General features: G+C 44.5%; 1 protein-coding gene across 1 annotated transcript in view; it reads right to left on the bottom strand.

The window, feature by feature from the left end:
• IFT74 (intraflagellar transport 74) overlaps window positions 1–12421 on the bottom strand; it is a 218230-nt gene extending 205809 nt beyond the window's left edge. The window contains exon 1 of the mRNA XM_081894247.1: window positions 12416–12421. The gene's annotated coding sequence lies outside the window, so the exon portion shown is untranslated. The remainder of the gene's footprint in view (window positions 1–12415) is intronic.
• Between the last annotated feature and the right edge of the window lie 4219 nt (window positions 12422–16640).

Below are 16640 nucleotides of genomic sequence, written 5' to 3'. Positions count from 1 at the left end.
GTGCTTCCACAGCAGTGACCAGAGGAGAAATGATCTCTGGGAGGAGAAACGCACTGGTGCATCTGCAGCAGTACAACTGGACACTTTCATCTGCCGCAGCTGCAACAAAACATGTCTCTCCTGTATCGGTCTCCACAGCCACAGAAGGTGCTGCTGCAACCTTCCGACAGCTTGACCTCACCCCCAATGGTGCACCCCTCCATTGTCTCCTGAGACAGACGGTTGCCAGCAGGCTAATGACCCATCTCTTTCGCGCATGTTCCCAGATATAGATTCTCGTCTCTGTATAGGTATTGAACATTGCTGATAATGGAAGCTTTGTGGCTAATATAGGTATATGGTTTCAATGGATGGAAAGGAATGAGGTGCTGCACCTTACGAGGTGAAGTCATTTTGCCTCTTGTCCAAAGCTTCCATCTCATTCAGGTGGGTTCACACTTGCCTTTCCTATGTTTGAAGCTAAACATTTTTCAGCCTTCTACTTGTGCGGAATTCTTCCTACGTTGGGTGTAGAGTAATAATTTATTTATTTAGTATTTACTTTTTAAAAATCTTCTATCTTGCCTTTCAGGGCAAAGCAGTCCTGAGACAATTTGCACAGATAAATAAAACATAAGGCTAAATATATCTTATTCCAATAAATCTAATACTCTTGAGACAGCAGCCGAAATACATTTTATAGCCCAGCACCACACTCCCACCAAAGAAAGCAGTTTGAAAGAAGTCATTTTTTAAAAAACAACAACAACAACCCAACAAGAATATCTACAAAAATGATTAAATAATTTAACAATTCAGGTGAAGCTTTCAACCAGAAGCAGCTTAGGACAAATGTGATTTTGAGGCTCGTTTAGAAGCACAAACTGATACAACGAAATGTATCTCTCTGGTGGTGGTGGTGAGTTCCACAAACAAGGGGGCAACCACCAAGGAGGCCCTCTCCTCTAATGCCTCCTAATCTAGTTGATCTTAATGGGCCTTTATGGCTCAAATGGCCATAGCTCAATGGTAAAACATCTGCTTTGCATGCATCAAGTCTCAGATCCAGTCCCTGGCATCTCCAGGTATGGAAAGAAAATATTCCCTGGCTCAAACCCTCGAAAGCCACTGTCAGTCACTATAGGCATTGCAGACCCCCTCACAGTGACGCCACCCCAGGGGGCAAGGCCTAGCCTATGAAGGTGAACAAACTGGACAAGTGTGGCGATCACAGAGGTCCCTGGACATTTCACCATCTATTGATCCCTGTGCCACCACTTTATTTCTCGCTGCCACCACCCAGGCCCTACCTGGTACAATACTGAGTCCAGTCAGAGTTAAATTGGAACATAAACCTTTGTTTATTTATTGCAGTTTAACAAGCGTGTGGTTTCATAAATGGTAATGGTCAATTACAATCATGGGGTGCCTATCCAGACCTATAACATCCGCTACCTGCTCTCACTCACTAAACCACCTCTCAGATATTTACTTGTCTTCCTAGCTCCTAACTGTTCCTGACTCAGCTTATTTCTCTACATTAACTCAACCTACCCACAGACTCTATCCCCATTCACTCCCACTCCAACCAACCACCCAACTGCCTATGAACTCCCCCTCGCCTCTCCCAGAGCTGGTTTTATAGTCCCTCTGACTCCACCCCCTGGGTTCTGATTTGGTAACCTGTTTAACTATTTCACCTCCAACACTTTCATATGTTAACATCATATAAAGGTTCTGGGTTTTGGAAATTGGCCACAACTTTATTGATTCCAGATGTAGGTTGGATTTGACTTAGGCAATGGGTGTATATCCCTTACAGCTCCACCCCAGTGGAGGACTGCCTCATGACAAGGTCAAGTCCAGAATTAATGGGTCATCTACAAACTGCAGGTCTACATGTACAACCCTCCCAAACCGCTAAAGGAAGCTCTATGGCCCATCTGCCGCATGCCTTGGCTTTTGGACAGTGACTAGACTCCTCCAGTGGGGTACTCCTGGGATCGTGCTGTCCAGAGGTGGGGGTGAATCACCACTTGACCCCCAGCCAGATGTTAGACTAAAGAATTCCACCAAATGCCTTAACCTACCCAAGTTGTGACTGTTGCTTTTTTTAAAAAAAATCCAAAACCGAAAAAAGAAAAATTTCAAACATCAAATTCAACAGCCATATTCATTTTCTAACATAAACCTATTACATAATTAACTAAATTAAAATATCCCTAATTACTCTAAACTTCTCTTTGCTGTATACAAATACAACACAGTTAGAAATTTTATATTAAAGCTTTTATATTATAAATAATATTTTAAATTTTCTTCTTCTTCTTCTTCTTCTTCTTCTTCTTCTTCTTCTTCTTCTTCTTCTTCCTTCTTCTTCTTCTTCTTCTTCTTCTTCTTCTTCTTCTTCTTCTTCTTCTGTCTTGTTGTGTTGTTATAATTTAATCATTGTTCAGCTGATTCTTTTATTATTTCCTTGCTTACCCCTACACGTTTTACACGTTATCTATTAATATTCCAGTTCCGGAACAATATTTTTTCATCTATTCCTTCCTTGAAGGAAGGAGTGAAGTTGTGACTGTTGCTGTGGGGAAGGCAAAACCTGCAAACAGAGCCAATTTCCTTGCGGGAAAATTCCTCCCCGGCTTCAAAAACGGCAACCATTAATGAACCACAGCGCAGCCCATGCCCTGGAAGAAGAAAAAATAGTAACAAAATCCCACAGCCTAAGAATATGAGGGTGGGATGGGAGGGTTTGCTCTCCTGCTGACTGTGGTCCTGGGGTCAGTCACAGCCAGTCTGCATAGGCAGGGGGTGGAACGGAGTGAAGCCTGCTCCCCTCCGGTCCATTCCTAAGCCCCGCTTATTCCTCCTCAGCTGATAGACTAGGGTTACGAGACGTCCCCGGTTCCCGGGGACAGTCCCTGGATTTGCACATCTGTCCCCGGACACATTCCATCTCCGGAATGTCCCCCAATTTGCAAATCTGTCTCTGGGAAACATAGCAGTGGCAGCCTCGGCAGCCCAGAGCCAGCCTGGTAGCGCAGTTGGCTCTGGCTGGCTTCAGGAGCTGCTCGCTGCCATGGCGCCCATCATTTTTCCTCGCTGAAAGTCCCCATATGATGTATCTTGTGCGCTACCAGGCTGTCTCTGGGCTGCTGACTGGGAACCAGGGACATCTGGCGGTACAGATATCCTGCCCCCTTTGTTCCCCCTTTGCATCTTGCCTGGCAGAGGTACTGTGTGCCTTGCGCCCCTCCTGGGCAATGGCGTGCCGCCCACCCGTGACTCCCGAGCCTCCCCTGATCTGTCAAAACAAAGGGGGTAGGGGGCAGGAGATTGGGGAAGGCTTGGGCGTCATGGGCGGGCAGCACGCCGTTGCCCACTTTTTAAATAACTGTGCATTTATGTTCACAGGATGCAAAAATAGGGCTTTGCACCTTTATACAATATGAATGTGTGTTTGGGCCCAGGGTCTTTTGCCTCACCATCCCCACTACTGACACCCTGTTGCTACTCAGCTTCAAAAAAAAAAAAAGTGTCCATGGATTCATTGAAAAAAAATCTGGTAACCATATGATAGACCAGTCAGATCTCTGCACCATTCAGCCAATCCAAACCCCGAAGTATAGCTATCAATAAACGCGCTTCTCACAAGCTTCGCTTCACTAACAATGCAACCCAACCCTAGTAGCTCTTACGGCAGGCAGGGTGAGGAAGAAATACGATAAATAAGTAACAGATGAAATAAATGAGTGAGGCCCACTGAATTCATTGGGGCTTGCTCCCAGGGAAGCATGCATAGGATTTTCAGCTAAAAGCCTTTAAAATAAATGCTATTGTTATTTCGTTTTCTGTGGCCACGTAGGCATGATTGATTTGCCTGTCACCACCATTGCATCCATCACACTGCATTCCCCTTGAAACATTGTCCAACAAATTAATCAGTCAGGGCTCCAATATTCTCATTGATAGCACAGCTGACCCTGTTCCTGTCTGTTTTCTTCTTTTCTTCCAACCTCTCCAGTCCCTCCCCCCCCAGCGCTACACTTACTTGTAATACTTGCATAAACCCTATACCATTAAAGGAAATTTGAAGATCATTATTTCCCTCAAAGAATTCTGGGCTCTGTAAGGTAAAGGTAAATGACCCCATGGCGGTTAAGTCCAGTTGAATTTGACTGTGGGGTGTGTCGCTCATCTCGCTTCAGGCCGAAGGAGCTGGCGTTTGTCCATAGACAGCTTTCCAGGTCATGTGGCCAGCATGACTAAACAGCTTCTGGCACAATGGAGCACTGTGATGGAAGCCAGAGCGCATGGAAACTCTGTTTACCTTCCCACCACAGCGGTACCTGTTTATCTACTTGCACTGGTGTGCTTTCGAACTGCTAGGTTGGCAGGAGCTGGGACAGAGCAACGGGAGCTCACCCCGTTGTGCAGATTTGAACTGCTAACCTTCTGATCAGCAGGCCCAAGAGGCTCAGTGGTTTAGACCACAGCATCACTCACGTCCATTCTGGGCTCTGTAGTCCCCCACAGTGGTATAATTCCCAGCAACTCTCAACAAACCACAGTGGCCAAGATTCTCTGAGGGAAAGAATGTGCTTCAGCTCTTCTTTAAGGGTATAGTGTATACACAGCCTCACCTTCAGGAGTTGGGTAGCTTCAAACCCCACCTCCCATCTTAACACAGAGAAAAGCCCCATAAAGCACAACCCTGTATATGGAAAATAAGAGTATATTAAATGTATTGTGCACAAGCTTAAACAATAACAATATATATATATATATACACACACATACACCATCTCTGGTCAATCTTGAAGTGATACATACAAACCTTCAAATTACTGTTCAATGTCTCCACATCCAAAAGTTCAACTCTGTGTAGTTGAAAAACTGTGTATGAGGAGGACTCAGACAGCGAGACATCCAGGTAAAATCTCTGTTTCGGTACCCTTCATCAGGGTGGGTTTGTCACTCGGTTCTATACAAAGTAGGAATTCAGTGCAATATAGCTGAACTTCAGTGGCAATCCCTCCAGGAATGGCTTTGACTGGCCGGCTAAACCAGGTGAGGGTAGTTGATGGGTCTCAAACCCTCCATGAGTTATGGACTTCCCCTGCATGGGAAGACAGGCTCCGGCAGATTGAGCAGACGAGCCCAATAGTAAATCCAACGGTCAAGATGGCGGTTTCTGCATGTGCATAGAAGGAAGTGAGGAGCAGATGGGGCTCACCAACCTAGGAAGGTAACCCATCTAGGAGAAATAGTCCCTAGAAACCTCCCATGTTGGATCCCAGCGCATGGGGAGATGTCAGTCTGCAATGGTGCCCACCATCGAGGGCGAGAGGACTTCTCTGCAGTCTAAATCCAGCCATCTATCCACCCCACCCTGCTGACTATGTGTTAATTTGTTATTCGTGATTGTGTTTTGCTTCATTGCACAGGACCGAGTTTGGTGGCCTTCCAGTTTGCATTCTTGGCCTCCGGGTTCTCCCTTTTTAATGTTAATCTCCTTTTCTTGGCCTTGTAGCACTCGTTCCTTTCTTGCACTCTCGATAACAATACCAGCAAACAGCAGGTGCCTCCAAGTTTCACAAAGAGAAGAAAGTTTTGCTTTTGCAGCTCTAGGGAATTCATTAGCTTGAAATGACAATTCTAGGAAGGAAATCAGAGCTTTCTATGTCATTGAGGCTGTTAAAAAGTAGATTGCCAATGCCGGCCTGCTGGCACGAAACCAGAATATTGTAAAAGTGGGGGAAAGGATCTAGGGCATTTAAACCACTATAAAAACTATTGTAGCATTTTGCCCAATGTGCTGTCATTTGACCAGGCTGTTAAATTTGGCCGGCAACTTTCTTGCGGATTATATTCCAGCAGTAAACTTGCCAGCATTGACCTTCTCGTTTCCCATCTGCTTTGTTTTTCAAAAATCTTTTTTTTGCTAATAAAACTCTTCTCTCCCCCTCTTCTTTGTCTCTGTTTCATTCCCTGCACTTCTCTTTCTGCAGTAACTTCTGGAGTGTAAATGCTATGTCTGAGGGTTGTTCACATTTCACAGGAATCAAGTGTGATATGTGATGTGAAGGAAGAAGAGAAAATCAAACGTGAACTGCCAAAAGATGCTGTTTGAATGTCTGCCTGAATTAAAGTCAGAAGCAGGGTATAAATAAATGTTATTTATCCATAAGAAGACAACAGATTGTCACTTTATTTATTTATACCGTGTACTTTCGTCTTCACCAGTGCTCAGCGAGCCTCAGCTTATGAAACATTTATTTACCTGTGGCAGGTAGATAAATTGGCAGCTTAATAAGCACAGGTACAGGGCTTTCAACAAGGGGATGGTGTACTTTCTGAGGGAACATCATGATTGCCTCCCCAGTGGCAAGGCTGGATACAGTAAGCGTGACGCTGGGGAAGATGCAGAACGAAACTTTCCCTGTGCAAAATTGGCAGTCTTCTGGCAGTCTCTAAATTTGAGATGCCCCCTTGCCCTGTGTGTTGTGTGCTGTCCCTGTTACGTCTGTGGAAGTGTAGATTGATGAGAGGAACACAGCTAGGTAAGGATGGACAATTTACTCCCTTACCGACATCCCAGTACACATGGGTGTCCATATCTGGTCTCAAATAGGTGGTTCACAAGCACCTTTTCCTCAGTGACTGAGCTTCTTCATTGCTCAATTTCTGGGGCCTCCAAACAAAATTTTGAGAGCTCTCAAGAGGCCCATCCTTGGGTGAGTTCACATTACTACCTTAGAGTTGGCATCAGGTAGGTTTGAAGGCTGTTCTAGTATTCCAAAGATGATGATGATGATGATGATGATGATAATAATAGTAATAAATTTTATTTATACCCCACCCTCCCCGGCCAGAGCCGGGCTCAGGGCAGCTAACACCAATAAAATCACAGTAAAAACATAATGGGGGGGGGACCAATTTAAATTACAGGTTAAAATGAAATTTAAAATGCAGTCTCATTTTAAAAGTAGCCGATAGATCAAGACCATAAGGGGAGGACAACATAAGTGTCAGACTGAGTCCAAACCAAAGGCCAGGCAGAACAGCTCTGTCTTGCAGGCCCTGCGGAAAGTTGTCAAGTCCCGCAGGGCCCTAGTCTCTTGTGACAGAGCGTCCACCAAGTCGGGGCCAGTACTGAAAAGGCCCTGGCCCTATTAGAGACTAATCTAACTACCTTGCGACCTGGGACCTCCAAAACGTTGTGATTTGTGGACCTCAAGGTCCTCCACAGGGCATACCAGGAGAGGCAGTCCCGTAGGTATGTGGGTCCAAAGGTCAAAACCAGCGCCTTAAACCTGACCCTGTACTCCACTGGGAGCCAGTGCAGTTGGTAAAGCACTGGATGAATGTGATCCCGTGACAAGGACCCCGTAAGGAGCTTTACCACGGCATTCTGCACCCACTGGAATTTCTGGGTCAGCTTCAAGGGCAGCCCCGCGTAGAGTGAGTTACAATAATCAAGCCTGGAGGTGACCGTTGCGTGAATCACAGTGGCCAGATCAGGGTGAGAAAGATAAGGGACCAACTGCTCAATATGTGCTTAATCTGTGTCGTCTGAGATTCCTCCGCTAATCTGAACACCCAGGCCCTCTTATTTGAGCCCCATCCATGCATAGGGTCAAGGTTTGGCTTTTGCCCTCTGCAAACCAGCTTCTGTACACATTCTGCTCAATGCAAGGAAGTCAATTGTGTACACAATAGAAGTGATGGAATATGTAGTGATTTTTATCTGTTTTTTTTAAAGCACTCAAGGGTGAAGAGCAGGGCTAGAGTGAAAAATGTGGTTCTGTATTTGCCTGCTCAGGATCCACTGAATGTGTTTGACGATATTAAGTTCTCTTCCACAAAAGCTTCTGCCATGAGAAAAGTGTTACTTCTTTCAGCTACAACAGGATATTTTTTAAGCGTTGCACAGGGTCTCTTACACAGCTTATATGCTCAATGCTGTGTTTTAATTTTTTTAAGGATAGGCAGAGGTCAACTGCGTCTGCAGAAGTCTGATGCTTCATATGAGAGGTGAGCAGCCTCAATGCTGGGAGTGTGGAATGCATGGTCCTAAGTGCAAGTTGTGCTGTTTGCACGAAGGATGGGACCAGGGCACTTTATTTGGAAAAGAACCCAAACAAACATTAGGCATGAGAAAAGCTCACCAGAAAAGCTGACCCAGATAACTATGGGCCTGATCTCTAGAGCTTTGTGTGAGAGAATTGGCAGATGTTATGTACTGAAGTTCTCACCCTGGGCCAGCAGGGGGGTATCGTAGATAGTTTTCACTCAGGCCCACATATGCAAATAAGGGATTGAAAGTGACGTTCAGTGATTGGATAGTTACAGAAAATGGTTACTGTTGCGTTCTAGTGGAGCTCTATATAAGCAGGCTGGCTAAACCCTTCAGTTCTGTTCTGTTCTGGCCCGTGAATAAACAAGAGCTTTTGAAGCATCGCTGTGTCGTCTGATATGTTCACCCACAACTTAACAGAAGGCATATAAAATGTGGATTGGGCCCCCAGCGTTACGTGCAGGACCCTCTCCCCAGACTACATCCCTCATGGGACTTGCTCTGCGCCCTTGCCTGCCTGGCATGTGCCACTGAACTGTGACAATGTTGCTTCCTTGCTAGATGGCAGGATGAAGAGGGATGTGTGTGGAGCCCATTCTTTGCATGGCTGAAATTTTGTCTACCGTGCAAAGTACAACATCAGCTTTATCATGATGCTTGCTTTTGCCTCTATCCCAACGTTGCCTCTGGCCCCACTCACCAGCACAGGTTGCCTGTGGAAGGAAGCTCAAAGCTTGGGCTGAAAAAATACCCCACCAACTCTATAGACAAGACACCATCATCATGTTGTTCTCCGAATAAATTTGATGCCTGTTTCTGTGGCAGCAGATGTGGGGGAGGGGGTGGGGCTTGTAAATGTGATATTTTAAACCAGAACAATTCATTCTCAGGCATATGAGGGAGGGGACGTTGAGGAAAATTTGGAGCAATTTACATGGTCAGATTTGTTTTTGGAAATCTGATTTGCGTTTCCGCCCAAGTGTTTATCTTTATTGGCATTGATGTCATTTTAACAAAATTAGCAGCATGCTCCCATCCTTCATGGCGAGGCAATTTCTTTCATCTTTAAAACCCTGAAAAATTATATCCTGATAATAGAGTGTAAATAACACCAGAGTGAAAGCAATTTCAAAGCCATATTTTGCTGCAGATATCATATTGTGGGCTTTCTTTCTTTGCCTCTGTGCTTCACTCCTATAGGTGACCCATAAATATGCACACTCCCTTGGGAAATGTTTAAATGCTCCAAGTTCAGTACTTTAACACCAGGCCAAAATTATGCAAGAATGAAGCCCCACCCACCACAAAATGTTCAATAAGGTGTAGATGAACTCACTTGTATGGGCCTACGGCCGTAATAAATATTGTTGTTGTTGTTGTTGTTGATGAACTCACTAACAGGACAGTTCTATTGCTCAGCCTTCTAACTCCACACTGGCACTGCTTTGCGTAGCTCAACTCTCATAAGGCACCTACTTCCATCATGCTATAAATGAGAGCCAAGCTACGCAATCAACAACCTCATGTAATTTTGTAACATTCATTTTCTTCAAAGGGTTTCTATCCCACCCTTCATGTGGAAAAGTTCTCAGGATGTCATAGAAAGCTTTTTAACCCAGTCTTTGCTCTCAGGCTTATAATCTAAAAACACAGGACCCAATAAGAAAAAAGGGATGGCAAGGAAGAAGGAAATGAGCAAAGCCAAGTACCAAACACTTAATGTTTCAAGGTTCCTTATACTCACAGCACTGAATGGAAACAATCTGATCACAGTTCAAGAAACAGATCTCAGCTTCTCCTGGGGAATAACTGGGTGGCCAAACTTCCTGGAAGTGTCTGGGAGACATTCCAGGGTTGCCATATTTCAAAAAGTGAGCTTTTTGAGGCGCAAAGTTGTTCAGCTTTTTTTTCTGGCAAGAGAGCCAGTGTGGTGTAGTGGTTAAGAGCGGTAGACTCGTAATCTGGTGAACTGGGTTCGCGTCCCCACTTCTCCACATGCAGCTGCTGGGTGACCTTGGGCTAGTCACACTTCTCTGAAGTCTCTCAGCCCCACTCACCTCACAGAGTGTTTGTTGTGGGGGAGGAAGGGAAAGGAGAATGTTAGCCGCTTTGAGACTCCTTCGGGTAGTGATAAAGCGGGATATCAAATCCAAACTCTTCTTCGTCTTCTTCTTAGGAAAAAGAAGGAAATTCACCAAAATCTACACTTCCAACATGGGTTCCCATATGTCCGGATTTTCCCGGACCTTTTTAATGATTCCGCCCGGGCAAAGTTTTCATCGTTTGGCAACCATATCACTTAGATTGCAAAGTAGAGTCCATATTTGTATTGTCACTCTGACTTGCTGCTACTTTTATATCTGCATGGATTTGGGGTGGTGGTTGTTCTTAAAGACACATTTGAAATATGTGACCACCTCACTTGCAATAATACAGTCCAACAAAAATGGCATCATGCAACTGCTCTGATCATTTATTTTGTCTCTTAGTAGAACTGCATCACTTCTGGGTAGATGCTACTCTATGGACCAATATTGATGGACCTAAGAATGTTGAACGAGAAGTAAACTGTGTGAAAGTCCAGGCATCCTACATATTCCAGTGGAGATATGTGAATGCATCTGTATATCTGTATCCTGTGCAGTTTTCTTTCTGGGGTAAAGAGAACGTTAGCGGAGTAGTTGAGTGTTAATTCAGAGCGTGAAGAAAATAACCCCTCCCTCTGCTGTGGTCCCAATACAGAACCCTATTTGTTGCTGCTGAAATGGAAAGAGGCAAAACTGAACATAGTTCAGTTTTCACTGCTCCCAGTGAAGATGATCACAGTATCTGTATTCTATTATATATAATAACTTTTACATAAAGATTTTAATAGGATATTCTTTCAGGAATTTTCTCCTGCATTTCTGGGGATTTAAATAGCAAAACAGCCAGCCCTAAACATTCCAAGGTGACACCTGAGCAGCTGTTTATCTCCCTTCGGATATGGACAAATATAGCAGAACCACTTGGGTTTATCTGAAATTTCCAGTTATTTGACTTGCATTCATTATGTGCCACTGAGGTAAATAGCACATTTCTCCAAATATTTGGGAATTTCCCATTTAGTCCATATACATTGTGTAATAGAACTGGTGAAATATATCAAGTTGGCAGACCAGAAATCTGTAAAACAACTAAATGGTTGTTTTACAGATTTTTAAAAGACAGGGGAGGACAGGGGACAGACTTCCAGTCTTCTTGAAGCTAAAATGATAGTTGATCTCTCTGTGTGATCTATTTCCTTTCAAAGCTTCCTTGGATGAGTTCTTTAACACCAAGACTGATAAGCCAAATGAATTAAGTTGCATATGGTAGCCCACCTAAGAACTCTGTTTTCATGGCTTGCCAGGGTGTCAGGCTTCAGGATATCAGTTTCCTCCCATGAGCAGATCAAACGAAAGGAATTCATACCAGTTAGTTTCTTTAATAAACACAGTAAAGAACAAAAGAAAGCGCCAACCCAGAATGGCGGTGCTCCTAATTAAGGCTTACACCCCCTCCATCCCTATTAATCTACGTCACTCCTAAGTCTTGTAACCTGAGCTTCTACCCTCCACACTTTCTGTTCTGAGACTTTCTGAGCTCTTCTTGACCTTGGACTGAGCAGAGGAATGCTGTCCAGAGACTGTGAATCTGTTACTTCTCTCTCTTCCAGTGTTTCTTCTCCTAGCTGTTCCCCATCCAGCATTTCCCAGCTTCTGCCTTCTGAACTATGCCCTTCTGTGAACCACTGTTCCAAATCTCTACTGACCTCCTGCTCCTGCGAAGATTCAGGATTGGGGGAGGGGGTGGCTCCCACCATTCCTCCTCAGTGCAGCCCTCCTCAGCACGGTCCCTGACACGGAGGTTGTGAAAATGGGAGTGTCAAACCTCTGACAGACATTGAAGGCAGTATGCCTACAAACCCTCCAACAATTCTCGGATGGGAATAGGGGCATTTCTCACCCCCTGCAACGGACCATCCACGACCCCCTCCATTTTTTGTCCCCCACCCCTGCAGAGCATTTCTTACCAGAACAGCGAGTGCCACAAGATGTAGCATACACGCCCCCCACCGCCTGGAGAAAAACCCTTTATCCTGATTTTTTTTTATTCTTTGGTAGATTTACAAGAAGAATAACACATGCCAATAAATAAATTTTCAAAAGTGATGAGATTAGATGTGGACGCACAAAGCATTTTTTAAATTAAAAAAACAAGACTAAAAAAACCGAGGACTGCTGAGGGCGTGTGTGTTGCATCCTGTTGGTGTTGTGGTGGTAGCTCTGCCGGGTGGGGAATAAAAAATGGGGGTTCGAGGAGGGTCAATGGGGGGGTAGTGAGAAATGTCCTTATTTTCATTTGAGGAATGTTGGAGGGTATGTAACACAGCTGACCAGCTGTGTAAAGGAGTCAGAACTTGTGCCGTCCTGTTTCAGAAAGCTCTGTATTGAAGCCCAGTGCAAATTTGCATTGATTTAGAAGTTGTGAGGGAGATCAGCTGATATGGACAGGGTGTCAGGATCTCTAACAAGTGTGCCTGCTGATAAGGATAAAAATCTTACAGCTGTCATAGAAAACAGCTCTGCTCCTTTCTGTTCTCTCTTTCTTTCTGTCTGGCAGCCCTCCCTCATGAAGCGGTGGCCCTGAGGTCTCAACTCCAGAAACGAAAAACTTCAAAATAGATCCATCAGTGCAGAAACACTCTCTGTAGGGTGCTTGGAGGGGGGAAGGAAAAGCAGCAGTAAAGGTTAATTTGCAGCTATTCTCTCTATAAATTATGGTATTAGACCAAAGACCAGCAGTAGAATTTTCTCGCCGTGCAAGGTGGGCAGGTCAAGATCTTTGGGCATAACAATCTTTCTGAGCATTGTTGCTATAATTGAAAGGGCATGCACTGCACAACAGGCGGGTAAACTTTATTATAAATCACTGTTTATGTGGCTTCAAACGGACTTTAAATATCTCCCGCTGTCTGTCCTTCCTCTTCTGTGAGGTGGCGTAAATCTAACCCACAAGGTGGCTTGTAACTTTTTAACCTTCTCTACATTTGCCATCCCAGACATGCTGCATATTCACTTTGTGGCGAATTTTATGACCTCGTGGTGGAAGGTACCCTATGTATTGTCATTTGTGAGGCAAATGTGCAGCTTCCCTTGTCACACCTTCCTGTGCAATCAGACATAATGACTGCTAATCAGCAAATAAGTAAACCCAGTTCCCTCCACCCTCAGCAAACACACACACACTCCCTGGCGCAGCGTAACGGGCAACACCATCTGAATTGGTTTTTTCTCAAGCTATTGTTTTCTAATACCCACCCCCAATTTTGTGACACAACCATAATGGGTCCCCAAGGAACACTGATGCTTCAAGAATTACAACGTTGTCTCTCCAAGACTGGTTTGTGACACACGCGCCAGATGGTTTTCAACTAAATTGCTGTCAAACTCAAAGCATGCTTATGAATTTATCCTTTGCTTTCGGAAGGGAGCAGCGAAAGAGGTTTCTGGAGATTGAGGCGCCGCTCGGGTGCCACGCCACGTTGATTTGTGTTTTTTGTTTGTTTATATTTGGTGGCAAAAGCGACAGCTTGCAGAACCTGACAGCTCCCATTTAATAGCGCCATCGAACTCTATTTCTTACGGAACTCTCCGGGTCCTTGTTGCAGGTGACAAGTTGCCGAAGGCCTTGATGACACCCACCTATTCAAAGTCCGGTGAGAATAGAAGCAGTAATAATGATGCTGAATGGAGGGATCAGCAGAATAGGGGTTAAAAGTGGCCAATTGAAAAGGAACACTGTAGAGAAGGCCTATTACCCCAGGAGCTACTAAAACTCAAGCAGATTAGATGCCCAAACATACCAATAAAGAAAGAAGAATGGAGAAATGAAAGCCAGCTGTCGTTCATCTGCGGCAAAGTTTGCAAAACCTACCCTGCTAGGCTTCCCTTCTTTGAAACTTTTCACGACAGTTTACATATATGATATGTAAATAAAGTAGATTAGCCAAAATGCTGTGCTACTGAGTTTGTTACGCAAACTGCGAACACTCTCCGGATCCTTAAACGTCCTAATGCCTTTTGGCATCAGTCGCTGTGATGTTCGGGCTGGAGAAAGCTTTTGAAGCCCCCAAATGATCGACCAGGAGGTAGAGAACATGCCACTTGGGCATGTGTCTCTGCCAGGGTCCTACACGTGAGTAGGATGATCCTAACAGCGTACACCCCTACAGTGATACATCTTAAGAGAAGTAGGTTCAGTTCTACGTGATCTTTGGTTCCCCATCAGCCTTGAAATCTTACCACCTCTTTAGTTGTGGGAATACAGTCGTACCTTGGTTCTCGAACGGAATCCATAAACATATTGTTTGTGAGTCACCTTAGGGGCTGGTTTTGTAGCCAAAAGCTGGATTAAAAATCAAGACACATTTTATTTTTCATTTGTATTCAAAAATGGTGACCAATGAACTGAAGTGAGCTTTCCATTAGGACTCCAAGTTTACAAACCGGACCTTGGGTAAATTAAGCTCCAGATTCCGGGCAGCTCGATCATTGCTATAAGTGAGACTTGATCCAATATAAAAAGCCATACATGCGTGCCAACAACAGCAAAAGACATACAGAAGGAGCAGAAACAGTGCCAAAGGGTTAAATAGCTTCTTTTTAGACGTTACCAAGGAGTTCCATTTAGGAAATCATAATTGCATTCCATTTTTTCCTGCATGTCAAAATGTAACTACTGGTACTCTATCTTCTCGCAGAAATCACAGTTTATAAGCCATTTTTCATCAGGCCGGTATGAATGGTAGCTGATCACTGCAAATGACTTTGCCATTAGGACCATAGGTTTGGTATTTTTCTTTCCTTTCCTTCCCTCCCCGCCCTCCCAGCCCTGAATCTGCTTTGGAAAGCAACATATAGAACCCTGTTATGAATCGATAAGTGATTAAGCCCAACTTTTCTTGGATGTATGCCTTTGCAAAGGGCTCAGGCCATTGGCTCTTCCGCTAACTTGAATAATTTTCACCAATGAAGGAGGCATTTATCAGGACGATAAGCATACACCACAAGGTGTCCTTGGGTGAACTGAAGTGCACTTTGGAAATAAATAGATGGCTTTAAAAAAAAAGGAAAGGAAAGGAAAGGAAAAAAAGAACCGCCAGAATGGTAAAAGATTAAGGATCATTGGTATTAATGAGAACACTTTCTTTTCAAATAATATTTGCTTATGCAGAGAAGATTCAAGCATTTGTCTAAAAAAAGCTGAAACTACTCACTTGTTTTGGGGAAGGTGAACGTTTTCATCGGTGTCCAAAACACCTAGTTGTTTTTCAAGCCCCTTTTGCAATAAAATAAAATAAAAAAAAACCATTATCTCACTTGCGCTCTCTTTGAAATTGCCCACATTTGCCCTCAGTGATAGCAAGCAGCCAGATCTGATTGTTCATGTAAGTCTTGCAATATCACCCTGCTTACCATGTGATGATATCTGAGTGGATGGGATCATCTATAGAAATACCCTGGAAGGCGGAAAAAACTGAGATTTGGGAGCTTGCTTCCATTTGCTGTTTGGTCGTATGCTGGAGAAGTTCAAGCAGGAGGCTACCAAAGTTAAGGCAGCCTCATAGATGGAGCAGCGAGGCAACATTTTGCCACATTTATGCTTGCCATTGAAACATCTCCCAATCCCCTTGCGACTTTCTCTAGCTGCTGTTGCTAGAAAAATAAAGCTGGTTTGATGGCCCTTTGGACCTTGTGACAAGGATGTCTTGGTAGTCCATCTCCTTGACCAAATGACTTTCCTGTGACATGCCCACACTGCAAAAGAGTTCTTATTCAACCCAACAGCAGCAATGCATGGGGATTTGAGAAGAGGGGCAGGTCCTGAATCTAAGTGCTTGGGGAAGAAAGTGATTTGTGGAGGACCAGGCCCTTGACGGGGTTGCCAGGTTTCCTGAGACTCAGCAGAGGCAGCCTGGGAGTTAAGGCATGGCGTCTAATGGCCCAGGGGTGTGCCTAGTGCAATGAGGTACCGTAGATTGTGATGGAGGTGGTTATGGCACCTGGTGGGTTAGGGGAAGATTCTGGTTGGATCTCATCATACAGAACAGAGACTGGTGATTATGGGGTGTAGCGACGCTTATTCAGATATTGGCTTGGTATGTTTATATTCTGCATTTCTTCTGTCGTGGAACTCAAGGTGGCATAGGTAGGATTCTCAGGTGGCTTCCCATCTACGAGCTGACCAGACCCAGACGTGTTCCATTTCATCAAGGTGACTGTCACTGTGTGCCCTCAGACTATCCCCCCAAGCATAAAATAGCCTGTTCCTCACTCTGAGATTTTAGTGTTCTGCACCTTATGTGGCGTTTGCCTCCTAGGATGGGTCATAGGAAAGGGTTAAAATGGGTGTGATGTGATTGGCCAGTGAGAATGCAAGGGGGGGAGTAAAAGTTAGAGTGGGAGGTTTTGAAAGTCAGTTGAGGTTTGGGAGTTAAGAGTTGAGGCTTGGGTGCTGGAGAAGGAAGAGGGAGGTTTAGGTGTGGGTTGGTAGA

This window comes from Podarcis melisellensis (genome assembly GCF_964234715.1).
Source record: "Podarcis melisellensis genome assembly, chromosome: 17".
NCBI classification, from domain to species: domain Eukaryota; kingdom Metazoa; phylum Chordata; class Lepidosauria; order Squamata; family Lacertidae; genus Podarcis; species Podarcis melisellensis.
Note: the sequence above shows the minus strand (reverse complement) of the source record. Positions and strands in the feature narration are given on the sequence as shown.